General features: G+C 45.1%; 1 protein-coding gene across 2 annotated transcripts in view; it reads right to left on the reverse strand.

The window, feature by feature from the left end:
• Positions 1-27,839, reverse strand: part of VNN1 (vanin 1) — a 125,101-nt gene that overhangs the window by 78,253 nt on the left and 19,009 nt on the right. The window lies entirely within an intron of this gene.

Below are 27,839 nucleotides of genomic sequence, written 5' to 3' on the forward strand. Positions count from 1 at the left end.
AAGTTAGAGAACCAGGGCTCAGGCTATCCTGGCTCATTTAGAAGGGATGGAAGGTGGGGTTATGTGTGCAGTTGTGCTGTTTTTTTTTTTTGTTTTTTTCCTCACTTCTCTCTCCCATTCTATGTTCCTCTCTCCCTCCCGTCCCTCGGGGCCCGAACCAGAATAATACCTAGATAATGGATAAACCCAAGAATAAATTACATGAGAATTATCTCGTGGAACATTAGGGGCTTGAGCAGGGGCATAAAGAGCTGCGGTTTTTGAATGCAATACACAGGTTTCTCCCTGCTATAGTCTGCTTGCAAGAGACACACCTGACGGGCGAGACGATGGCTGCGGTTTCCAGGCCGTGGATGCAGCACTCCTTCCATTTAGTATATTCTTCATATGCGAGAGGGGTGAGCATATTAATACATCGGGACATAGACATAAAAATAGTGAAAGTAGAGGTAGATAGGGAGGGGTGTTATGTCTTGCTTGATTGTATATTGGAAGGTAGAGCATGGATAATAGCCAGTGTGTATATACCACCACCCTTTAAAATTGACGTCCTATTAAAAATACACGATATTGCACTTAAGGCGGGGTATAAATCACTTTTAGTGGTGGGGGACTTTAATAATGTAATGAAAGCAAGATTAGATAGGTGTAGAATAGGTAAAACTCAAAGTTTGTGTATGGGATCAAAATTTAAAAATATTACAGATGGGATGGATTGATATTTGGAGGGTTATGCATCCAAAATTCTGAAAATATTCGTGTTTTTCAAAGACTCACAGGAGTTTATCACAAATTTATTTAGTTTTCACAAATAATAAAGGTTCATTAGATATTGCTGGGGTTAAATATGGACAATGTGGAATCTCGGATCACAATCCAATTAATATAAATATAAAAAAAAAAAGAGGGATGAATATAAATATAGGATGGATAAATATGATGGGTACACATAAGATTCTAAAGAAGATAATAGAGTTTTTTGATATTAATGATGGCTCAGCGGCAGTTAACATGGTAGGGGAGACCGCAAAGGCATTTATCAGAGGGATTATCACAAAATATACAATATTATACAAGAAAGGAATAAGAGAGAAAATAAATAATCTGGAAAAAGAGACGGAAAAAAATGAAAAAAAAGTATATTGAGAATCCCACAGAGCAAAATTGTACTGTGTGGATAGAGAAGGCTTCCAAATTAAAAGATGAACTATTCTTGTTGGCAGAACATCAAAAATAAAATTATGTAAGGGACAACTACATTTATGCACATAAACCAGGAAAACAGTTAGCGGCCTTGGTAGCAGCTCAAGTAAAAAAAAAAAAAAAATACATCCATTGCTTAGTGGATGCATCGGGATATAAAATCACTGAACAAGTGGCTAAAGTAGAACTTCTTAAAGAATATTTTGCAGACATTTATAGCAGTAAAATAAATAAAAGCTCGGAACAGATACAACATTTTTTGGATGAAATCACTATCTCTAGGCTAACAATAGATCAAAGCAACTCCTTGGAAGCTCCCTTAACCTCCTTAGAAGTTAATGACATATTCCCTTACGTCCTACCAGCAGCACAGATGGGGTTAACCACCCCCATGGACTGGTAGGACCGGCGGAATTTTAATGAGCCCAAGTAATAATTAAACACTTAAACCTCTCCTATAAAGGAGGGAATCACCTCCAGCCCATTGTGTTTTTTTCTGTCCTCCGGACAGGTGGACTAGGCGGTGATTCCCCCTCTCTTAGGGGGGAATCTTTTTTTCATGTTATCTGCGGGCTTTATCTGCGGGAGTAGTATCTCCCTTACTACTATGGCTTGTCCGGCAGCTTACCTGCTGCCGGCGCTGTGCAGCGGTGCTTCGCTGCGGTGCGTTTTCGGCGTCCTCTGTCCTTTTCCTTGCGGCCGCTGGGCGCCGCCATCTTACGAATCTGACGTCACTTCTGGAATTTTTTCCTTGCGACGCGATTTCGCTTCATTATTGCCATTGTTTTATATATAATCCGCGATTTTCCCTCCGGTTGGAGGTTTTATTGTATTCCTTCCTGGGGAGAAACCTTTTTATTTACGGTTGTGAACCAGGTCGTTCTCTGGCTGCACATGCTTTTTAAGCTAGCTCCCAGAGTCCCATAAGCTGGTGTTCCTCCACTTGTTGGTGCCTTATTTCTGGTCCTCATTTTCAGCTATCCGCCAGTCTGCCTTTTCTTTTACCTTTCTCCTGAAACATTTATTGGTTGTTTACAAATGTTTTACTTATCCTTTTTTTCTTTTTTCCCACAGTGAGGTCGGTCAACGGTTATTCTAAGCTGAATTTACCTGCACTCGTCAGATCGCAGAAGATAAGCAGCTTGGGGCTTGGTAGGAACCAGCTTGGGAGACTGGTTGGGAATCCCTTGTTCCGTTGACTTTAAGAAAAAAAAAAAAAAAAGGCCTCCACGGGATTCAAATGGCAGAAAGGCGGTTTCCAAGCTTGGAAACATTTTTCGTGCTATGATTGTAGCACGCTTTTGGAGGATAGCTGTCCCTACTCCAGGTGTGATGGCTGCCATCCGAGGGTTCAACCTTCCACCGAACCTACGATGCAGGATATGTATCAGTGGGTAAAGACCTATGTTGATGGATCCATCAAAGGGGTTATAAGCCTGCTGTATGAGAGGCTTCCTACTCAGACTCCTATGGAGTCTTCGGCTCCAGTAGAGAGACAGTCCGTAGTCTCCTTGAGTTCCTTCTCCTTGGATGAGGAGGAGCTTACTTCATGCTTCTTTCCTCCTGATAAGACGCAAAAGTTACTTAAGTCTATCAGGTCGGGGGACCATGATGTTGACCTGGGGGAGCCCTCTGATCCCGCTAGTCGGGCACTTTGTGTCTTTAAAGCGGATGAGACCCTCCTCTCTGTCATGAGCACTGAGTGGAACAAACCCGAAAGCGGTCCGATTCTAACTAAAGATTCAGAACCATGTTTCCGATGGCTAAACCCTTGGTGGAATCGTGGGGTTCCATTCCCAAGGTGGACATGGCGCACTCTGGTTCCTGCGGACGATGGGTCGAGTCTGCAGGATCCCCTTGACAGGAGAGCAGAGTGCACACTCAGGAGAGGTTATACGGCAGCTGCAGCTTCCGCGTCTACGGCCACCGCTGCTACAGAAGTTTCTACCTTCCTCTGGTCTCAATTAAACCAGATCCAGATGGATGTGGATCAGAAGGTGTCTCGGGACGACATTCTGGCGGCTTTCAAGACTGTCAACCTGGCGATGAATTTACTGTCTGATACAGCGCAACAACAGCTGAAGTTGGTGGCCAAAACCATAACCCTGGTGTCAGCGGCCCGCACGCCTTTGTGGCGTAAGCCTTGGGTCGCTGACAATTCCATGTAGCCCTCCGTTTGAGCCCAACCGTTTGTTCGACTCAGAGTTGGATAAGATTATGGAAGATCTGTCAGATTAAAAGGGGAAGAGTCTTCCCCAACAGTCCTTTTGGGGGCGGGGCAGACAAAAGCGTGGTGGTAGGTCTGACCAGCAGTCAAGAGCCCGGAGGGACTGGGGAGCGCAGCGAAGAGGTTCGAGGCGCTCTCGTGAAGGAGCCAAGGATAAAAAATCCACCTCCTGACTACGGGCCTCCTCAAGGCTCTTGGATGACTCCCATGACTCCTGCCATCCTGCCAGAAGACTTCCCCACTCCCCTGCCTCATCTTCCCATCGGAGGTCAACTCTCCCACTTCAAGGACATCCCTGATCCCTGAATGTCATATCAGAGGGGTATTCAATCAATCTTCTTTCTCTGTCTCCGGATAGGTTCATCAGAACCAAACTTCCACAGGCCGCAAGGCAGTCGGTTCTGGAGGCTTACATTCAGGATTACATCCACAAGGGGGCTCTGGAGGAGGTTTTGGCAGGGGAACGGGGCTTAGGGATTTACTCACCAGTGTTTCTGGTTCCCAAGGCGTCAGGGGATCTCCGGATGATTATCGATTTGAGATTCTTCAATCGATACGTAAGGAAAGTAAGGTTCCGTATGCAAACCATCAGGTCAGTGGTTCACGTTCTCAATCCTGAAGATGTGACGGCAACCCTGGACCTCAAGGATGCATATTTGCACATCCCGATTCATACTGCTTCCAGGAAATATCTCAGGATCGCGGTCCAGGTGTCAGGTGTCACCAGACACCTTCAGTTCGTTGCCCTTCCCTTCGGCATTTCTTCTGCCCCTCACACTTTCACCAAGGTGGTAGTTTCTGTGGTGGCGGCTAGCACTCCAAGGACTGACCATCGTTCCTTATCTGGACAATTGGCTTTTAAAAGCCTCTTCCTTTGTGGTCCTGACCCACCATCTTCATGTAGTGATTTCCTTTCTGTTCCGCCTAAGGTGGATCATCAACTGGCAGAAGTCGAACGTGAGCCCGTCGACTTCAGTAAGATATTTAGGCTTCATAATTGACTCCGTTGGGAGATCTCTCCGATTGACTCCAGAAAGAAGATCCCGAATACAGAACATGGCAGAATTCCTATCCGTGCCTTGGCGAGTTCCAATTTGGTCTCTCATGAAGATGTTGGGGCTCATGTCAGCGTCTGCGTAAGCAGTCCCTTGAGCTTTATGACACCTCCGGCCGCTGCAGTCAGAGATTCTCTCCAAATGGAATGGCAGCCCCGCTGGGCTGAACTCCCTGTGCTACCTGTCTTGGCAAACTCTGCATTCCCTCAGATGGTGGAGCCATCTTTTAGACGGGAAGTCTATGACCCAGCCAACCTGGGTCATATTGACAACAGATGCGTCCCAAGTAGGCTGGGGTGCTCATCTAGACTATTCTCCAGTGCACAGATCCTGGTCTCCTCAGGAGCGGCTCCTCTCATCCAATCTCCGCGAGATTCAAGCTATCCGGCTAGCCCTCCTTCACTTCGCCCCTCAGATCCGGGGCAAAGCGGTGAAAGTCAAGTCAGACAATATGACTGCGGTACTTTACATCAACAAGCAGGGAGGCACAAGATCACTTACCCTCTTATCAGAGATCGGGGTGATTCTGGATTGGGCAGAATTTAACCTTTCACACTTATCTGCGATCCACATTCGAAGCTCCCTCAATATGATAGGTTGAGCGGCGGTCTTCCAAAAGTGGAGTGGTCTTTACATCCGGAGCAGATAGTCCTCATGTGTGGAATGCCAGAGGTGGATCTTATGGCAACAAGGTTCAACGCCAAGGTGGAGAGGTTTTGCTCCCTTTACAGGGAGGACAACCCCCTGGCGATAGATGTTCTGTCAATATCCTGGAGGTTCAGGCTGGCTTACATCGTCCCTCCCTTTTCCATGATACCGAGGGTATTGATGAAAATTCGTCAGGATCAGGCCTCGGTAATAGCCATCATACCGTTTTGGCCCAAGAGATCCTGGTTTACCCAGCTCATTCAGATGAGTCGGGAACATTATTGGAGGCTCCCCCCACGGCAGACCCTGGTGTCATGGGACACTCACCTCTGCACAGGTTCAACCTGACAGCCTGGAGGTTGATCAGTCCCTTCCCAGAATAGAAGGGCTTTCAGAGTCGGTCCTTAGAACGCAGTCTCATTCAAGAGCAGACTCTACTAATAGAGCCTACTCACAGATTATGAGGATATTCTCTTCTTGTTGTTCCTCAAAGGAGGTGGCGTCTGCAGATCCGCCCCTCCCCATCATCCTTCAGTTTCTGCAAGATGGCCGTGACAAAGGCCTTGCTCCATCTACCTTGAGGGGGTCAAGTTTCAGCCATTTCAGCTTGTTTCAACAAGTCTTTTTCGCAGGACCCGCTCATTAAACGGTTCCTTAAAGGAGCTGAAAGATTAAAGCCTACAGTACTGAAACCCATCCCTCAATGGGATTTATCAGTAGTTCTCAGGGGGTTATCTCCCCCCTTTGAGCCTTTGGAGGAGGTAGATTTCAAGTTTGTCACATGAAAATTTGTTTTTTCTTCTTGCTGTGACTTTGGCCAAGAGGGTCTCTGAGCTTCAAGCTCTATCAGCGCACGAGCCCTATACCATTTTTTTGCAAGACCGGGTCCTTTTAAGATTTCTCCCGTACTTTAGGCCTAAGGTTCCTTCTTTCCAGAATATCAACCAGGTGATATCCCTCCCGGTTCTTTCTAGACCTTCTACCTGCTCCGAGGAACCTGCTATACATCCATTGGATGTCTCGAGATGCCTCCGGATCTATGTGGATAGATCAAGGAGTCCAGGAAAGATGAAAATCTTCTAATCCTGTTTGCCGGTAAGTTTAAAGGCCATAAGGCGTCTAAACCATCCATCAGTCGATGGATTAAGGAGGCTAAGGGGGAATCCTTTGTTTCCCAATCTCTAGACCCTCCGGGGTTTGTAAAAGCCCATTCTACGAGGGCTGTAGCTACTTCTTTTGCCGAGAGGAGTATTCTTCCGCTCGACATGAATTGTAAATCTGCCTCCTGGAGCTCTGAATCAACATTTATCCCATTATAGACTAGATGCCAGATTAGCTGAGTACTCGGCCTTTGGGCAGACTATTCTTAGTTCTGCCAGGCATGATGGCCCTCCCTAGGGGTTCTTCTTGCTATCTCCCCATCTGTGGTGCTGGTAGGACGTAAGGGAATCGTTAATTTCTAACAATAATTTGTTTTCCCTTAGTCCTAACAGCAGCACACAAATTTCCCACCCTAGTAAGACTAGTTTTTTCTTGCTATAACACAATGGGCTGGAGGTGATTCCCTCCTTTTTATAGGGGAGGTTTAAGTGTTTAATTACTACTTGGGCTCATTAAAATTCCGCCGGTCCTACCAGTCCATGGGGGGTGGTTAACCCCATCTGTGCTGCTGTTAGGACTAAGGGAAAACAAATTATCGTTAGAAATTAACGATTATCTAGGATAACAAAGAACAAGGCCCCAGGAACAGATGGTATTCCGTTCGAGGTATATGCCCAATATAAAGACATTTTAATACCGAAAATGCTTATGATGTGGGAGACCTCGAAGCAGATAGGGAAATTGCCAGATACCCTGCGAGAAGCGTTAATTACACTTATTTTAAAACCCGGAAAGGATCCAGCCTTTCCGGATTCATATCGTCCAATTTCATTAATCAATACCGATAATAAAATATTGGCTAGGATTTTGGCAACTAGACTTAGGAGAGTGGTCTCTGTTCTTGTTCACGAGGATCAAGCGGGGTTTATGTCAGGGAAAACCACAACTGATAATATTATGAGATAATTTGTGAATACCCAATCTGAACCCACAAACTGCGGAGAACAGTTGATTGTAACTATAGACGCCTCAAAGGCCTTTGACACGATAGAATGGCCTTTTGATTGGTACATTGCGGAAAATGGGTTTTGGCGAAAATTTGGTCTCCTGGATAAAGTTACTATATACTGAAATTTCTGCAAGGGTGATAGTAAACAGAGAATATTCAGATAATAATACATATTGGCAAAGGGGTTAGACAGGGATGTCCCCTTTCTCCCTTGCTATTTGCTATAGCTATAGAGCCGCTTGCCGATATGATTAGACAAGATAATGATATTGTGGGGTTTAGGTATGGAACCCATGAGGAAAAAATTGCTGTATATGCAGATGATATTATGCTGTTTGTGGGTTCACATGGATCCCTTTCTAGGATTTTTCAAGTATTTGATCAGTTTGGTAAATATGCTGGCCTCAAAATAAAATGGTCTAAATCCACTTGTGTCCAGATTGATCCTCTGAACAATTTTAGACCGAGGCTGCTGGAAATTAAGTTGATTAACGAACCTGTTAAATATTTAGGTATCCAGATCACCCCTAATCCCAGGGACTATGTTCAGTTGAACGTGGTCCCAAAAATACAAGAAATTAGGAAGAAAACAGAGGTCTGGAAAAGACTGTATGTCTCGATGGCTGGTCGTATTTCTCTGGTAAAAATGTGTCTACTACCCGCTCTGAACTATATTTTGTGGAATGCACCGGTGATGATCCCCAAAAGATTTTTTAAATTAATAACCAGTCTATTAACGGATTTAATATGGCGTGGGAAAAAAAATGAGGATAAAGGCACAAATAATGTGCATTCAGGAGAAGGAGGGTGGACTATCAGTACCAGACTTGGAACTTTATTACATCTCTGACTACATAAAAAATATGATAATATGGGGTAACACGCAAAGATATAAGAATTTAATAGCAGGGATTTACAAAAGACTGGAGAAATTTAATATTTTTCAAATATTGGAGGCAGGCATGTTGGTGCAACAGGAACGTAACAAGATACCTCTGATTGAGCTGATGGCTAGAACTTGGAAGGTGGCAAGAGACTTGTGGTCCCAGAGTGGTTTCCATCCCGATACCATACTGTGGGATAATATCTATCTCACAGAATTAAAGTCGATTGAACAAAAAATTCGGTGAAAACATGGAATATATAAATTAGGCCAGGTATGGGAAGAAGGGGATACAATTCCTTATGAAAAACTTCATTTTCAACTAAAACAGGTACTGAAAAAGACGCTAGGAAAAAGGTACACAAATAAATGCCCTACCGCAGCCTCTAGTTAATATCACTAAATTAACACCAGGGAAGAAATTGGTTTCAAGAATATATCAATGCTTATTACACCAAAAGACCAAGAGAAGAGTAGTGGATAGTCTAAAGAACAAATGGCGGTCGAACCTAAATACTCAACGGGAAGAATTTGGAGATCTGCCCATACAGTCAAAAAATAAGGTCTCAAGGAATTTTTCTCATAGAATTATTTAATTTTATATACTGTACCGCCTTTACTATTCTCCCAAGATGTTAATGAAGTGTTACAAGTCTAAAGAGTTTAGGTGTCCAAAATGTAGTGAGGTAGGCGTGGATGATATACATGTATTATGGACATGTGTAAAAATCCAAGAGTATTGGGAAAAGGTCTATGAAAAAATAGAGGAATACCACCAGTTTAAAGTGCCAAGGCAATTTGAAAAATGTATTTTGGGGGTGATGGATGGAATGGAAGTCCCCCAACATCGAGAGATAGCTTCCAAACTTCTATTACAGGCCAGGAAATGTATTGTTGGACGATGGGGGGGAGTGGTCCTTTTGGAGATATGGTCTCCAGTACTGCGCACAATACTCCAAATGAGGTCTTGCTAGTGCTCTGTAGAGCGACATGAGCACCTCCCTCTTTCTACTGGCAATGCCTCTCCCTATACACCCAAGCATTCTGCTAGCATTTCCTGGGAAGGAGAAAGCAACGGCACATCAATGGTTGCACCAGTTTGCATTTCAAATCCTAAAAGGAGGAACAAGAAGGTATACGCCTATGCGCTACTGGATGCCCAGAGTGACGTCACCTTCAATGATCAAGAAATCTGCAAGAAATTACATGTGGCAATAGAACCAGTGAAGCTCAAACTCACCACAATGATGAGGAGAAATACATCAGGGAACAGTCAAAGGGTCAAAGGATTGTGAGTTAGAGGACTTCATTCAAACTTTACATTAGATCTACCTGCGGCTTATACAAAAGATGATATACCTCTAGATCTAGATCGCATACCTACCTGTGAAACAGCCAATAAATGGGAGCACCTATCTGTCATATCTCATGAAATGTTTCCTCTAAAGGAGTTTGGTGTTGGACTGTTGATAGGCTATGATTGTCCCGAAGCTTTGGTACCACAAAAGGTAATCACAGGAGGAAAGGGTGAACCCTACACTGTTCAAACTGATCTAGGATGGGACGTTGTTGGAGGAAAACAGCAGATCGCAAACTCAAGATAGGTGACAGGATTGTGTCATTGAATATCTTTTCTAGAGTTACCAACTGTAAGTCCAGCAAAAGTAATCAAGATCCTTGAATCCGACTTTGCAGATATAAGTTCTAAAGAAAAGGGTGTATGCCAAGAAGACATAAAGTTCGTACACACGCTAGAAGAAAGTATTCAGCAGAATTAAAAAGCTCATCTTGAAATGCCCTTACCTCGAAGAAGGCATCCTCGAAGAAGGACATGCAGAGAAAGCTAATAACCAACTTAACACCCAGAGACCCAGAGTTGTAATATTACAACATCACGATTAAGGTTACAAAAGTAAACCCTCCCCCATTTTCTTATTTTTAAAAACTCATGTACATTACTAATAGGTCCTATTGTTCAGTTCTGCAACACTATTGGATGGTTGAATGTGTAAATAGGCCTGTTTATCTGGCCTTGAAGTCATACAACCCGGGTGCCTGCTTTGGAGTACATCATCTTGTTGTTTTGGATGGGATAAATCAAGACTCAAGTAATTAAAAAAATGTAAATATTTATTTTCTGTGATAATTGATATGTGTAGATCATGCAGATTTTATGACATCATTGAATATACTGATTTCAGAGATTTAGAGCTGTTTATGTCTGTTATAATTTTACAACAGTGGGTCAAAGTGGTAGCAAGGTTTTGTCTGCACAGTAGGAGGAGTATGGAGTTATCTGTGAAGTGGACAAGGAAAATAAATTACCCAACGGCCACCAAACTTTTGATGTTCACATCACCCCAACAGAGGCAGTGCATCCTGATGCCCAGACCATGCCCTGTGACAGGTATCGATGGCTGAAAAAGAATTTCATCAGTCCCAGTGCTGATTTTTCTGGTCAGGATGTCAGTAATGGTGTCCAATCCCTCTGCACACCACTGAGTACTTTTAGAAGTTTGTGACAGAAGACATGATCAACGCTCTGGCAGATAACACCAATCAGTACAGTTTCAGAAGAAAGGATCATCCATAAACACAAACACAAAGGAAATAGAGCAGATGGTTGGCATGTATCTGAAGATGGGTCTTGTCCAAATGCCTGGAATTCGCATGTACTGGGAAGCAGACACAAGATACAGTCCTGTCTCCAATGTAATGTCACGAAACAGATTCCAGTCTCTGTTGACATCATTACATTTTGAGAACAATCTAACCGTGTCTGAGATGGAACAAAACACTGACAAACTCTGGAAACTCAGACCATGGCTTGATGCTTTCAGAGAGAAATCAGAGAGAAATGCCTAAAGGTGGTCCCTGAAGAACATAACTCTGTTGATGAAATGATGATCCCTTTCAGGGAGAAATTCAGCAGCATCAAACAGTACATGCATGGCAAGCCAAACCCATGGGGGTTCAAGCTGTGGGCAAAGACTGGAATCTCTGGTAAACTTTGTGATTTTAAAGTGTAACAAGGCAGTGCGAATGGAATACGGGCAAGATCTGAACTTGGACTATTAGGGGATGTTGTGATGAAACTTGCTTCCACATGGTCACAACTACAAGATCTATGCAGACAACTTTTTCACCAGCTTCCCATTGATTGTTAGCCTGCTGGATTGTGGAATTCATTACACAGGAACAGCCAGACAAGTGCGCCTTCCCAACTGTAACCTTGAGGATGAGAAAAGCTTGAAGAAAAAAGGGAGAGGAAGCTTTGATGTCAGAGTGGAGTCAAACCACAACATTTGTGCTGTGAAATGGTTCGACAACAGACAGGTTATACCTGTGTCATCTTTTGCTGACCCACAACCAGTGGAGAAGATTCAACGCTGGGACAAAACTGCCAAAAGATTCGAGGCCTTACACTGTGGCTGCCTATAACAAATTCATGGTCGGAGTGGATTTGTTAGACTCATTTACAGCAAAACACAAGTTTCCACTGAAGTCCTGCCGCTGGTACCTTTACATCTTCTGGCACATCATTGTCCTAGCTGTGATCATTGCTTGGCTCCTGTACAAAAGGGACTGCAAAGCTTTGGCTATCCCAAAGAAACAGATGCTAAACAGGAGACTGTTTCAGGCCCAGTTGGCATTTTCTCTTATCCTGATCAACACGGCTGTATCAGTGCCAAAGCTAGGGCGACCACCTGAAAGCCCAGTTTCATCCAGGGGGGGCCCCTTGACTTCCCAAAAGAGGCAGTATACAGATTATGGAGGTTCTTCAGCTGCAAAGACCCAAATGCACACCCTCCAAAGGAAGTTTGCAAGGACATGATTGGACATTTTCCCATCAAATGGCAACTTGGAGAGAGAAGTGAAAAACAAAGTTGCGGCACTCACCGAAGTGTATCAAAAAGTATCCTTTATTGTAGCTTCCTCAACAGGTAGCAGTGGGGATCCAGGGCGGACACATAGTTGCGAGCAGCGACGGCCGTTTCGCGCGCTCAGACGCGCTTCCTCAGGCCACTGATTACGTCATTGCGCATATGTGCGCTTTATGCAAAGTGGATGAGGGGACGGCCGACGCCGTCAGCAAGTATCTCACTCCCACGGATATGACGTGTTAAAATTACATGCAAAACGACAGGTTAGGTTACAATCATATGGTTAATTGGGCCAGAATTAGGACAAATAAAGGGAGCATATACATAGAGAGGACGAATGTTGCAAAATACATATTAGAGCATGTAAGAGATTCGGAAAGGAGATAACTGGTCTAAGCTACGGTAATGGATCAGAATGCTTTAACATGGACCAAAGTCCGCGGTACGTGTATAAGGCCTGATAGAACAGCTACAAAGCTTTTTGCTGCAAGGGATGAAAAGGGAGGATCTGCTTCTACATGGGAAAGACAAATCGCCACAAAGTCCCTCCATATATGGGCGCCTGGAATGTCACAAGAATACAGACATGTCATTTCTGTCATTCATTCCTACCGCACGCATGGCTTCCGTACGCATAATCCACCTTGCCTCCCTCTGCAGGAGTAGGCGATGCCGGTCACCACCCCGAGGGATAGGGCGGACATGCTCTACGCCCGCAAAGGAGAGACAACGCGGATACGCGTCGTGGGCCGTGCGGATATGTTCAATGAGGCGAGGGCTGCCTTTGCCTGATCGAATGGAACCAACATGTTCGCGAATGCGCTCAAAAAGGGGGCGAATTGTCTTTCCAATGTAGAAGCGTCTGCAGGGACAGAAAACTACATATACCACGTATGACGTACGGCAGTTAATAAAGTCCCGTACTGTATGTGATACACTGCCTATTTGTAGATTCCTGGAACAGACATTAAGTGTGCAGAAGGAACAATGGCCACATCTAAAATTGCCCATCGGTTTCTTTAACCAAATTTCATCTCTTGGTGAAGAGAAAACACTTCTGACTAATTTTCCCATCAAAGCTGACGATGCCGACACTGTGCTAAAGGCTACACCAACACACTTTGCAGGAAGTGCAATGTTCGCCTCTGCTTTTCAGAGCAAAATAACTGTTTTTGGGACTACCATAATTGAATAAATCAACAAATAAAACAAGCATGATTTGCACATATAGTCTGGATCCAGTGTTTTTTTTAATATGATGCTCCTTTTTTTTGTATTAAATTTATAATAAAAATTACTTTTTCTTCCATTATACTATTCTTATTGTGTAGATACATAAACTTATGTGGGTCTTTATAAGCTGTAAAGTACAAATAAACTTTTAATTGTTCCTTACATGTGTTCAGAGTGTGAGTGATATTATTGAAATTCTGCTACCCTACAGGCCCAGCGTTGCAATTTTCCAACATCCTCCCCAAAAGTTACTAAAATGTCCAAATAAAAAATAAAAACACTGATTTCGGCATCACAAGCCTCCTAGAACAACATGTGAAAGGTTGAAAAAAATTTTTTAGTTTTTTTTCTATATTTGGGTTTCTGGGGGTTAAAGAAGGAGAAGTTTGGTAAATCCCACATCAAGGTGTTTACCACTCAAAGAAACCAGATAAGATTAGAGTAGTATTTGATTGCTCAGCAAAGTACAATGGTGTTGCATTGAATGATCATCTACTAAAACGACTAGATCTTACAAACACTCTGTCTGAAGTACTCTGTAGATTCAGAAAGTATCCCCTAGCAGTCATGTTTGACGTTGAAAAGTTGTTCCACCAGTTTCATGTGAAGAATGAAGATATAGACTTCCTGAGGTTCCTATGGTGGGAGGACAGAGATACAGATACAGAGCCATCAGAATACAGAATGAAAGTACACTTGTTTGCATCATCTCTAGCTTGCACCAATTATGGTATGAAGTACCTGGCCAATCAGAATGAAAAGGATTATCCATCAGCAGCACATTTTCTGAAGAAAAACTTTTATGTAGATGATGGTCTTATAAGTCTAGAGTCCACAGAATCTGCAATAAAACTAGTAAAAGAGTTATGCGCAAGAGGAAACCTGTGCCTTCACAAATTTATCTCAAACAACGAAGAGGTACTGGAATCCATCAGTGACGTTGAACGTGCATCAACAATGAAGAATGTAGATCTCAATTATGATCATCGTCCAGTTCAGAACGTACTTGGATTGGGATAGAATGTAGAGAATGACAAGTTCTTCTTTGAAGTATCTATTGAAGAGAAAGTTGCAACTAGATGTACCATTCTTTCCACATTGGATTCTATGTATGATCCATTAGAATTCTTGGCCCCAGTGATCCTCAAAGCAAGAGAATTGCTGCAAGAATTATGCAGACAGAAGTTAGGATAGGATGAACCCATACCTGAAAATTTGAGGCCAAGGTGGGAGAGACAAATAGGAGACTCAAAACTTGACAAAAAGAGAAAACGTCTCACTACTCCACTCAAGTTGGAACGTCCTATATAGAAGTTAGTTGTTCTACTTGAGAGTGATAAAAGACACTTGGAAGTTTAGAACCTGATGGAAAATTCCCTGAATTCATGTTTAAGTCCTACCACTAAGAACATATAATTATAGATAATTTTGGTGGGAGTGTAGCTGGCCAGCTAAGACCTGTCCTAGGTTGCTAATATAGCTTGTGTATTTATACAGCTAGACCTGCCAATAACCTTAATACAGTTCCTATGTTTGTGTGTTAAAGACAAAAGCAGAGTTATTTACAGTGACTTCATGTTTTGGATGTCATATAACTGTTACATATATTGTGATCACAGAAGCAGAAAAGATAATATGCCTTTAAGATTTATTATATGGATGTGAGGTAAGCTTAATGACACAGCAGAAACAACAGAAAGCATAGGGTTAAACTGTTGTTGCTGGCAGGAGTCTTGACCAATCCTAGCCAGCCTCACACACAGCTTGTGTGGGAGATTCACTAGCAGGAGCTGCTGGAATCATTATTTACCAGAGAGAGAGAGAAGCTGAACAGACATTCACTCCACTAAGAGCTGTGTTTCATGGAAGCAGAGAGGCCAAAATATTTTCACCAATTGCAAACGACAAATAACTTACAAACAATTGCATCATTCAAATTCCATATTGCAATCCAAATTGCATACAAACATACCAGATCATACTCAACCAATCTACAAATAGTTACTGCTAACTGCATACTGCAAATTGCGATCAAATTCGGCAAGTAGAACTATTAGTTAGACCTCAGATATACCTCAGAGAGATCATAAAGTGCTTAAATAACTTAAAGTGAGAGTAAAGATACTGAAGAGAAAAATATATCCACCATTTTATGTTGAATGACAATGAACAGTTGAACCACCATCTTATGCATACCGCCATTTTGTGATATCTTTTCAACACGTGTTATGTACATGGACTCTCTGCTGCGGAGACGGCAGTGTGATATATGAAGAAAAGTTGAAGTTAATAAAAAAGTTATTTAAAGCATTTGGTGTGCTCTTTAAACCTACTGTTTTTATAGAATAGCGCTAGAGGAATTACAGAGTAATAGACAGTCTGGTTAGATTAAAAAGTCAGAGATATCAGAATTCTTCTAATGCCACAGCGCAAAAGGCACTTCATAGTGCTGCGCCTGCCACAGTCTCAAGTCACTGCAGACACCCTCTATAAAAAAGTATTGTAAATTAAGGAAACAATATACTAGTTTTCACTTATATTTTTCCTATCTCTGGCCCTGACACACAGAAGGTATTGGACAGATGTCACAAGTCACTGCAGACACCCTCTGTAGAAAAAGTATGATGGGGGAAAAAAATGATGGCTATATTATATTGCTGCCACCACACGCAATAGTCCTTAAAATGACTTTTGGGTCTTTAAAACGCTTTTCAACTAAATAGATTGCGATCACACTCCCTACACCACCTATCCCTTCCTAAGCGCAGCTCTCCCTGACTACAAATGAGCCGAACATGCGTCATCGGGTGCTATATAGCACCCGATGACGTGTTCCGGCCAGCCAATCGCTGTAATGCCATTAACCAACATGGCTACTGGCAATACAGTGAGGGCAGTACTTACCTGCACATTTTTTGGCTGCATTGCAAACATGCGGGAAGGAGACTCGACCATGGCGCTCTAGCACATGTGGTACTCGGCCGAGTACCGCCATGTGCCGAGCATAGCGATGCTCGAGCCGAACAACAGTTTGGCAGAGCATGCTTGCTCAATACTATTAATCAGCTATCCCATGGAGCTCAGGAAGGTTCATCACAGTAACTCCATCTTCTGCATGTAACAAATATCAACCTTTAGCCCTGTTGAGCAACGGGTAGCATCAAGATGGCCTATATCAACAATGTAGAAGATTTTCAGGTTTATATTAGCAGCCTGATTAATGCTGTTATTCGTATTCATCAGTGGTGGGGGGTGGGAGTTTTCTTGGAAGCATCATATTTCAAAGTGATACACAAGACATTATTGGAGTGAGGAAGAATTCTAGCTGTTCAGGTTTTAGCTGCAGTTGAGCGTTCTGGTGCTGGTCATAGGCTTCATTTTGACTGTCCTTCAGTCAGGAGGAAGCTGCCATCATCAAAATAAGTTGTTAATTGTATGCTAACATGGTGGAGAGTAATTGGAAGGGGTTGGGGTGCCTCTAGGGACCCTGCCAAAAGTTGGCCCTTTGTTTTAAATCAGTAGGTGGACCCGGGTACATCACAGGGATAACCAGTTACTTCAGGTTGGTCTCCCCTGAGGGTGTCATCGGGCCTGGGTAATTGGTCTTAGAAATGTACCAAGAGCAGTATGTCCAGTCTGGGTGCCCTTGAGTCACGGGTGTGCGGCTAAGGTCATCAAGTGCATTGAAAGTGATTGGGTAGTGATTGGTAGAGATGTTGCTAATGCTTTGCTTAAAAATGTTCTTTATCAATGGTATTTATTAATAAAAGGGGCTTGCTTGGACTTGTCAAGAAACACAGAAATGGTTGGTGACCCACAGGACACCAGTGGTGAGGTTTAAAATATATGATGCTACATCAGTGAGGCATCTTTTGTCTTCCTTTATCTACACTCCTAATGGTTTTCCTGTCATTTGTAAGTGGGTTTAAGATGCATTGCCTGGTGGGGAAAATCTTTGCCAGTGGGTTTAGATGGACAACACTAGGTTTCTTGAGGAAGATATACACTGTATGTGTCACGCTCGTGTGTGGGAGGAAAACATCACACCAAGCATAGAAGGGAAAGGGATACCGAAATAAGGCCTGGAAACTAGGGAAGGAAGATGGACACCTCCTAGAGAAAACCCAAACTCCAGTCCTGACAGACTACCAGTATGAAAGGCCCCAAAAGGTAGTCAAGTTCATACCTAGAATCATATCTTACCCTATAGGACCCTGGAACTAATGTCAGGACTGAGTCTCCCTGTTCCTCCGAAGGGAAGGATGAACAGGAGTCTCCCTCAGGCCTAATGACAAACAACCGAAAAAGGCAACTCACACATAAATATAAACAAAATACAAAAGGGAAAGGAAACACTTATCTTCAATGAAGTTTTGGTAGCACCAGAATGTCACGGATGATGTTGCAGATAGCTGGAAGTTATGGATAAACATCCGACTGGCTTGATCCCAAACTAAGGAGCATAAAGGTGACCACTATAAAACCCTAAGAGCTCACCCTGACTGCTAAGCACATACAAGGGTCTCAGAGGTAGACGATTGCATGCCCTCATACCTAGACTGTGTGACACCTGAAAATCCTATAATAGCGAGGGGACACGACCACCGGCTCCCTGCACTTAATACGGAGGGAGTCAGGGTCACCTAGAATCAAGCCAGCAAGGAAACACAATACATGAAAGGACTTATCTGAACAAGCAGCAACAGAAGTCTCCAGAAGTGAACACTTCAATCCAGGAAGTAGTATAAACCGCAAAGTGAGGCAGTATGGGAGGGAATATAAAGGAAAGAGGATTAGGCTAAATAGGTGACACCTGGGAGAAGGAAAGGAGATGACAAAGTGAAACCAAAACAAAGAACATCATGCAAGAGGTAGAAAAGGACGTCTGTCAGACCTTCTCCCAGAAGTGGCGGTGACAGTACGCCTCCCTCTACGGGTGGACTCCGGACACTCAGAACCCACCTTCTCAGGATGAGACCTATGGAAAGCCTTGATGAGACGAGTGGCCTTAATGTCCGCCACTGGGACCCACATCCTCTCCTCAGGACCATAACCCTCTCAATGAACAAGGTATTGGAGAGAACCGCGGATAATGCGAGAATCCACAATCCTAGAGACCTGGAATTCAAGATTACCATCATACAAGATCGGAGGAGGAGGCAAAGAGGAGGGTACAGTGGGTTGGACATAAGGTTTTAATAGGGACCTATGAAAAACATTATGGATCTTCCAAGTCTGAGGAAGATCAAGACAGAAGGCAACGGGATTGATGACGGACAAGATCTTGTAAGGCCCAATAAACTTAGGACCCAACTTCCAGGAGGGAACCTTCAGTTTGATACTCTTTGTAGACAACCACACCAGATCACCCACATTCAGGTCCGGACCAGGCACACGTCTCTTATCCGCTACACGCTTATATATCTCACTCATCCTCTTCAGATTACCCTGAATCTTTTGCCAAATAGATAACAAAGACGAGGAAAATCTCTCCTCATCAGGTAAACCAGAAGACCCCTCTCCAGAGAATGTCCCAAACTGTGGATGAAACCCATATGCACCAAAAAATGGTGACTTATCAGAGGACTCCTGGCGACGGATATTTAACGCAAACTCAGCAAGGGACAAAAAAGAATACCAATCCTCCTGATTTTCCGCCACAAAACAGCGCAGATATGTGTCCAGATTCTGATTGACGCGTTCGGTCTGACCATTCGACTGCGGGTGAAAAGCAGAAGAAAATGACAACTGAATCCCCAAGCGAGAAAAGAAGGCCTTCCAGAATCTGGAAACAAATTGCGTGCCCTATCAGAATCAATGTCTGAAGGAACGCCATGCAATTTGACAATGTGATCAACAAACCCTTGCGCCAACGTCTTAGCATTGGGTAACCCAGGAAAGGGAAGGAAATGCACCATTTTGCTAAAACCACTACCACCAGAATCACAGTCTTCCCCGAGGAACAAGGTAGGTCCGTAATGAAGTCCATGGACAGATGCGTCCAAGGACGGGAAGGAATGGGTAACGGGAGGAGAGAACCCGATGGCCATGAATGAGGGACCTTGGCACGAGCGCAGGTCTCGCAGGCTGCCACAAAACCCTCAACCGTCTTACGAAGAGCCGGCCACCAGAATCTCCGAGCAATGAGATCTACTGTGGCTCTACTCCCCGGGTGCCCAGCAAGGACAGTATTGTGGTGCTCCTTAACCGCTTTACGTCCGCCCATAGGATATAAACGTCCTATGGGTGGACCTCTATTTCTGAAAGCACGTTCTAAAACGTCCTTTCAGAAATAGCAGCTGCACGCTAATCGTGCAGCTGCTGATCGGGTTGCCCGCTGTCAGTGACAGCAGGGCAACCCAGAGAGGAGGCAGGGACAGTTCCCAGGTGTCCCTGCCTTCCGGATCGCTGCAGACACAGCGCTCACAGAGCGCTGTGTATGCAGAGAAGGAAGCGGTGTGCGCTTCCTGTTCCGGCACGGCGGTCATGTGACCGCCGGGACCGGAGAGTGCAGGAGCTGTGTGAGGTCTCTCAGAGACCTCGATCAGCCCTGCTCTGAGGCTGTACAGCGCTGGATTGCTGCTGTACAGCCTCTCTAGGGGTGCATTTCTTCTGTAACTGGGGCTACTATGTCAGCCCCAGTTACAGGAGAAATCAACAGTGAAAAAAAAAGAAAAAGTGAAGTAAATGTCCCCCAGAGGTCTTGTATGACCTTATGGGGGACGAAAAATGTAAAATAAAATAAAAAAATAAAGTCCCCAAGTAAGGAATAATTTTATTTATTTTTTAAATAGAAAAAATAAAATAAAATAAACATATTTGGTATTGCCGCGTCCGTAAAAACCAGCTCTATAAAAATATCACATGACCTAACCCCTCGGGTGAACACCGTAAAAAAAAAAAAAAAAAAACTGTCAAAACAAGCAATTTTTGTCACCTTACATCACAAAAGGTGCAACACCAAGTGATCAAAAACGCGTATGTCCCTAAAAATAGTACCAATAAAACCGTCACCTCATCCCGCAAAAAATGAGCCCCTACATAAGAAAATCTCTCAAAAAATAAAAAAAACTATAGCTCTTAGAACATGGAGACACTAAAACATCATTTTTTTGGTTTCAAAAATGCTATTATTGTGTTAAAGTGAAACAAATAAAAAAAGTATACATATTAGGTATTGCCGCGTCCGTAAAAAACAGCTCTATAAAAATATCACATGAGCTAACCCCTCAGATGAACACCGTAAAAAATAAAAATAAAAAACTGTGTCAAAACAAGCAATTTTTGTCACCTTGCATCACAAAAGGTGCAACACCAAGTGATCAAAAATGCGTATGTCCCACAAAATGGTACTAATAAAACCGTCACCTCATCCCGCAAAAAATGAACCCCTACATAAGAAAATCTCTCAAAAAATAAAAAAAACTATAGCTCTCAGAACATGGACACATTAAAACAATGTTTTTGTTTCAAAAATGCTATTATTGTGTAAAACTTAAAAAAATTCGAAAAAGTATACATATTAGGTATCGCCAGGTCCGTAACAATCTGCTCTATAAAAATGTCACTTGACTGAACCCCTCAGATGAACTCTGTAAAAATAAATAAATAGAAACTGTGCTAAAACAGCCAATTTTTTGGTCACCTTGCCCCATAAAGTGTTATTATGAATGATCAAAAAATCCTATGTATAAAACTGGCACCTTATCCCCTAGTTTCCAAAATGGGGTCACTTCTTGGGAGTTTCTACTGTAAGGGTGCAACGGGGCTTCAAATGGGACATGGCATCTAAAAACCATGTGGAGTTCCTTTTCTTCTGCGCCCTGCCATGTGCCCAAACAGCAGTTTATGACCACATGTGGGGTGTTTCTGTAAACCGCAGAATCTGGGTAATAAATATTGAGTTTTGTTTGGCTGTTAACCATCGATGTGTTAAAGAAAAAACTGGATTAAAATGGAAAATCTGCCAAAAAAGTGAAATTTTAAAATTTGATCTCCATTTTCCTTTAATTCTTGTGGAACGCATAAAGGGTTAACAAAGTTTGTAAAATCGGTTTTGAATACCTTGAGGGGTGTAGTTTCTACAATGGGGTCATTTATGGGGGTATCCACTATGTAGGCCCCACAAAGTGACTTCAGACCTGAACTGTCCCTTAAAAAGTGGGTTTTGGCAATTTTCTTAAAAATTTGAAGAATTGCTTCTAAACTTAGTTAGGGATGAGCGAACCCGAACTGTATAGTTCGGGTTCGTACCGAATTTTGGGGTGTCCGTGACACGGACCCGAACCCGAACCCGAACATTTTCGTAAAAGTCTGTGTTCGGGTTCGGTGTTCGGCGCTTTCTTGGCGCTTTTTGAAAGGCTGCAAAGCAGCCAATCAACAAGCGTCATACTACTTGGCCCAAGAGGCCATCACAGCCATGCCTACTATTGGCATGGCTGTGATTGGCCAGTGCACCATGTGACCCAGCCTCTATTTAAGCTGGAGTCACGTAGCGCCGCACGTCACTCTGCTATGATCAGTATAGGGAGAGGTTGCAGCTGCGACGTTAGGGCGAGATTAGGCAGATTAACTCCTCCAAAAGACTTGATTCTGTGATCGATCTGCAGCTGTGGATCATTGAAGTGCTATTATTGACTTGCTCACTTTTTTGAGGCTGCCCAGAGCGTTTTTAGATCACTTTTTTTCTGGGGTGATCGGCGGCCATTTTGTGACTTGTGGTGCGCCAGCACGAGCTATCACCAAGTGTATTTAACCATCGATAGTGTGGTTATTTTGTGCTATATCCTACATCAGCTGCAGGCTGAGCCTGTGTCACCCAAGTGCATTTAACCATCAACAGCCTGAATATTTTTTGGCCATATACTACATCAGCTGCAGGCTGAGCCTGTGTCACCCAAGTGCATTTAACCATCAACAGTGTGGTTATTTTTTGGCCATATATTACATCAGGGGCAAGTTAAGCCTGTCACCCAGCGCCTAAAAAATAGACCTGACATTTCTATTCAACCAAATTTGCACAGTTTTAGCTGGTCAAGTTATTTGTAGTGACCGTAAAAGCAGACTTTTTGTTCTGGGTTGAAAAAGCATTCCCAAATTTGCCATTCTCAAAATTACTAGTTTGTGGTATTTGAGGCCTACTTGAAATCTATCCCAAAAAGAAAATCTTACATTGAAGGTATTGATAGTGTGATTCAGAAAAACCTAAGACACACGCTAGCGTGCTGATAGAAGTGTCATTCTTTGATTAAACCTATAACTGTCACACAGCGCAAAAAAAAAACAGGTCTCACATCTCTATTCAACCAAATCTGCACAGTTTTAGCTGGTCAAGTTATTTGTAGTGACCGTAAAAGCAGACTTTTTGTTCTGGGTTGAAAAAGCATTCCCAAATTTGCCATTCTGAAAATAACTAGTTTGTGGTATTTGAGGCCTACTTGAAATCTATCCCAAAAAGAAAATCTTACATTGAAGGTATTGATAGTGTCATTCAGAAAAACCTAAGACACATGCTAGCGTGCTGATAGAAGTGTTATTCTGTAATTAAACCTATAACTGTCACACAGCGCAAAAAAAAACAGGTCTCACATCTCTATTCAACCAAATCTGCACAGTTTTAGCTGGTCAAGTTATTTGTAGTGACCGTAAAAGCAGACTTTTTGTTCTGGGTTGAAAAAGCATTCCCAAATTTGCCATTCTCAAAATTGTTATGAACGGGAACAATGAGGAAAACATCTAATAAGGGACGCGGACATGGTCGTGGTGGTGTTAGTGTACCCTCTGGTGCTGGGAGAGGACGTGGCCGTTCTGCCACAGCCACACGTCCTAGTGAACCAACTACCTCAGGTCCCAGTAGCCAGCAGAATTTACAGCGATATTTGGTGGGGCCCAATGCCGTTCTAAGGATGGTAAGGCCTGAGCAGGTGCAGGCATTAGTCAATTGGGTGGCCGACAGTGGATCCAGCACGTTCACATTATCTCCCACCCAGTCTTCTGCAGAAAGCGCACAGATGGCGCATGAAAACCAAGCACATCGGTCTGTCACATCACCCCCATGCATATCAGGGAAACTGTCTGAGCCTCAAGTTATGCAGCAGTCTCTTATGCTGTTTGAAGACTCTGCTGCCAGGGTTTCCCAAGGGCATCCACCTAGCCCTTCCCCAGGGGTGGAAGAGATAGAATGCACTAACGCACAACCACTTATTTTTCCTGATGATGAGGACATGGGAATACCACCTCAGCACGTCTCTGATGATGACGAAACACAGGTGCCAACTGCTGCGTCTTTCTGCAGTGTGCAGACTGAACAGGAGGTCAGGGGTCAAGACTGGGTGGAAGACGATGCAGGGGACGATGAGGTCCTAGACCCCACATAGAATGAAGGTCGTGCCACTGACTTTCACAGTTCGGAGGAAGAGGCAGTGGTGAGACCGAGCCAACAGCGTAGCAAAAGAGGGAGCAGTGGGCAAAATCAGAACACCCGCCGCCAAGAGACTTCGCCTGCTACTGACCGCCGCCATCTGGGACCGAGCACCCCAAAGGCAGCTTCAAGGAGTTCCCTGGCATGGCACTTCTTCAAACAATGTGCTGACGACAAGACCCGAGTGGTTTGCACACTGTGCCATCAGAGCCTGAAGCGAGGCATTAACGTTCTGAACCTTAGCACAACCTGCATGACCAGGCACCTGCATGCAAAGCATGAACTGCAGTGGAGTAAACACCTTAAAAACAAGGAAGTCACTCAGGCTCCCCCTGCTGCCTCTTCTGCTGCTGCCGCCTCGGCCTCTTCTGCTGCTGCCTCGGCCTCTTCTGCTGCTGCTGCCGCCGCCTCGGCCTCTTCCTCTGCCTCTGGAGGAACGTTGGCACCTGCCGCCCAGCAAACATGGGATGTACCACCAACACCACCACCTGCGTCACCAAGCATCTCAACCATGTCACACGGCAGCGTTCAGCTCTCCATCTCACAAACATTTGAGAGAAAGCGTAAATTCCCACCTAGCCACCCTCGATCCCTGGCCCTGAATGCCAGCATTTCTAAACTACTGGCCTATGAAATGCTGTCATTTAGGCTGGTGGACACACACAGCTTCAAACAGCTCATGTCACTTGCTGTCCCACAGTATGTTGTTCCCAGCCGCCACTACTTCTCCAAGAGAGCCGTGCCTTCCCTGCACAACCAAGTGTCCGATAAAATCAAGTGTGCACTGCGCAACGCCATCTGTGGCAAGGTCCACCTAACCACAGATACGTGGACCAGTAAGCACGGCCAGGGACGCTATATCTCCCTAACTGCACACTGGGTAAATGTAGTGGCGGCTGGGCCCCAGGCGGAGAGCTGTTTGGCGCACGTCCTTCCGCCGCCAAGGATCGCAGGGCAACATTCTTTGCCTCCTGTCTCCTCCTCCTCCTACTCAGCTTCCTCCTCCTCTTCTTCCACCTGCTCATCCAGTCAGCCACACACCTTCACCACCAACTTCAGCACAGCCCGGGGTAAACGTCAGCAGGCCATTCTGAAACTCATATGTTTGGGGGACAGGCCCCACACCGCACAGGAGTTGTGGCGGGGTATAGAACAACAGACTGATGAGTGGTTGCTGCCGGTGAGCCTCAAGCCCGGCCTGGTGGTGTGCGATAATGGGCGAAATCTCGTTGCAGCTCTGGGACTAGCCGGTTTGACGCACATCCCTTGCCTGGCGCATGTGCTGAATTTGGTGGTGCAGAAGTTCATTCGCAACTACCCCGACATGTCAGAGCTGCTGCATAAAGTGCGGGCCGTCTGTTCGCGCTTCTGGCGTTCACACCCTGCCGCTGCTCGCCTGTCTGCGCTACAGCGTAACTTCGGCCTTCCCGCTCACCGCCTCATATGCGACGTACCCACCAGGTGGAACTCCACCTTGCATATGCTGGACAGACTGTGCGAGCAGCAGCAGGCCATAGTGGAGTTTCAGCTGCAGCACGCACGGGTCAGTCGCACTGCGGATCAGACACACTTCACCACCAATGACTGGGCCTCCATGCGGGACCTGTGTGCCCTGTTGCGCTGTTTCGAGTACTCCACCAACATGGCCAGTGGCGATGACGCCGTTATCAGCGTTACAATACCACTTCTATGTCTCCTTGAGAAAACACTTAGGGCGATGATGGAAGAGGAGGTGGCCCAGGAGGAAGAGGAGGAAGAGGGGTCATTTTTAGCACTTTCAGGCCAGTCTCTTCAAAGTGACTCAGAGGGAGGTTTTTTGCAACACCAGAGGCCAGGTACAAATGTGGCCAGACAGGGCCCACTACTGGAGGACGAGGAGGACGAGGATGAGGAGGAGGTGGAGGAGGATGAGGATGAAGCATGTTCACAGCGGGGTGGCACCCAAAGCAGCTCGGGCCCATCACTGGTGCGTGGCTGGGGGGAAACACAGGACGATGACGATACGCCTCCCACAGAGGACAGCTTGTCCTTACCTCTGGGCAGCCTGGCACACATGAGCGACTACATGCTGCAGTGCCTGCGCAACGACAGCAGAGTTGCCCACATTTTAACGTGTGCGGACTACTGGGTTGCCACCTTGCTGGATCCCCGGTACAAAGACAATGTGCCCACCTTACTTCCTACACTGGAGCGTGATAGGAAGATGCGCGAGTACAAACGCACGTTGGTAGACGCGCTACTGAGAGCATTCCCAAATGTCACAGGGGAACAAGTGGAAGCCCAAGGCGAAGGCAGAGGAGGAGCAAGAGGTCGCCAACGCAGCTGTGTCACGGCCAGCTCCTCTGAGGGCAGGCTTAGCATGGCAGAGATGTTGAAAAGTTTTGTCACCACGCCACAGCTAAGTGCACCACCACCTGATACGGAACGTGTTAGCAGGAGGCAACATTTCACTAACATGGTGGAACAGTACCTGTGCACACCCCTCCACGTACTGACTGATGGTTCGGCCCCATTCAACTTCTGGGTCTCCAAATTGTCCACGTGGCCAGAGCTAGCCTTTTATGCCTTGGAGGTGCTGGCCTGCCCGGCGGCCAGCGTTTTGTCTGAACGTGTATTCAGCACGGCAGGGGGCGTCATTACAGACAAACGCAGCCGCCTGTCTACAGCCAATGTGGACAAGCTGACGTTCATAAAAATGAACCAGGCATGGATCCCACAGGACCTGTCCATTCCTTGTGCAGATTAGATATTAACTACCTCCCCTTAACAATATATTATTCTACTCCAGGGCACTTCCTCATTCAATACTATTTTTAATTTCATTTTACCATTATATTGCGGGGCAACCCAAAGTTGAATGAACCTCTCCTCTGTCTGGGTGCCGGGGCCTAAATGTGTGACAGTGGCCTGTTCCAGTGGTGGGTGACGTGAAGCCTGATTCTCTGCTATGACATGAAGACTGATTCTGCGCTGACATAATGCCAGATTCTCTGTTACGGGACCTCTCTCCTCTGCCTGGGTGCCTGGGCCTAAATGTGTGACAGTGGCCTGTTCCAGTGGTGGGTGACATGAAGCCTGATTCTCTGCTATGACATGAAGACAGATTCTGTGCTGACATCAAGCCAGATTCTCTGTTACGGGACCTCTCTCCTCTGACTGGGTGCCTGGGCCTAAATGTGTGACAGTGGCCTGTTCCAGTGGTGGGTGACGTGAAGCCTGATTCTCTGCTATGACATGAATACAGATTCTGCGCTGACATAAGGCCAGATTCTCTGTTACGGGACCTCTCTCCTCTGCCTGGGTGCCTGGGCCTAAATATGTGACAGTGGCCTGTTCCAGTGGTGGGTGACGTGAAGCCTGATTCTCTGCTATGACATGAATACAGATTCTGCGCTGACATAAGGCCAGATTCTCTGTTACGGGACATCTCTTCTCTGTCTGGGTGGCGGGGCCTAAATATGTGACAGTGGCTTGTTCCAGTGGTGGGTGACGTGAAGCCTGATTCTCTGCTATGACATGAAGACAGATTCTGTGCTGACATCAGGCCAGATTCTCTGTTACGGGACCTCTCTCCTCTGCCTGGGTGCCTGGGCCTAAATGTGTGACAGTGGCCTGTTCCAGTGGTGGGTGACGTGAAGCCTGATTCTCTGCTATGACATGAATACAGATTCTGCGCTGACATAAGGCCAGATTCTCTGTTACGGGACCTCTCTCCTCTGCCTGGGTGCCTGGGCCTAAATGTGTGACAGTGGCCTGTTCCAGTGGTGGGTGACATGAAGCCTGATTCTCTGCTATGACATGAAGACAGATTCTGTGCTGACATCAAGCCAGATTCTCTGTTACGGGACCTCTCTCCTCTGACTGGGTGCCTGGGCCTAAATGTGTGACAGTGGCCTGTTCCAGTGGTGGGTGACATGAAGCCTGATTCTCTGCTATGACATGAATACAGATTCTGCGCTGACATAAGGCCAGATTCTCTGTTACGGGACCTCTCTCCTCTGCCTGGGTGCCTGGGCCTAAATATGTGACAGTGGCCTGTTCCAGTGGTGGGTGACGTGAAGCCTGATTCTCTGCTATGACATGAATACAGATTCTGCGCTGACATAAGGCCAGATTCTCTGTTACGGGACCTCTCTCCTCTGTCTGGGTGCCGGGGCCTAAATATGTGACAGTGGC

The sequence above is a fragment of the Bufo bufo genome, chromosome 4, assembly GCF_905171765.1.
Source record: "Bufo bufo chromosome 4, aBufBuf1.1, whole genome shotgun sequence".
In the NCBI taxonomy this organism is placed as follows: domain Eukaryota; kingdom Metazoa; phylum Chordata; class Amphibia; order Anura; family Bufonidae; genus Bufo; species Bufo bufo.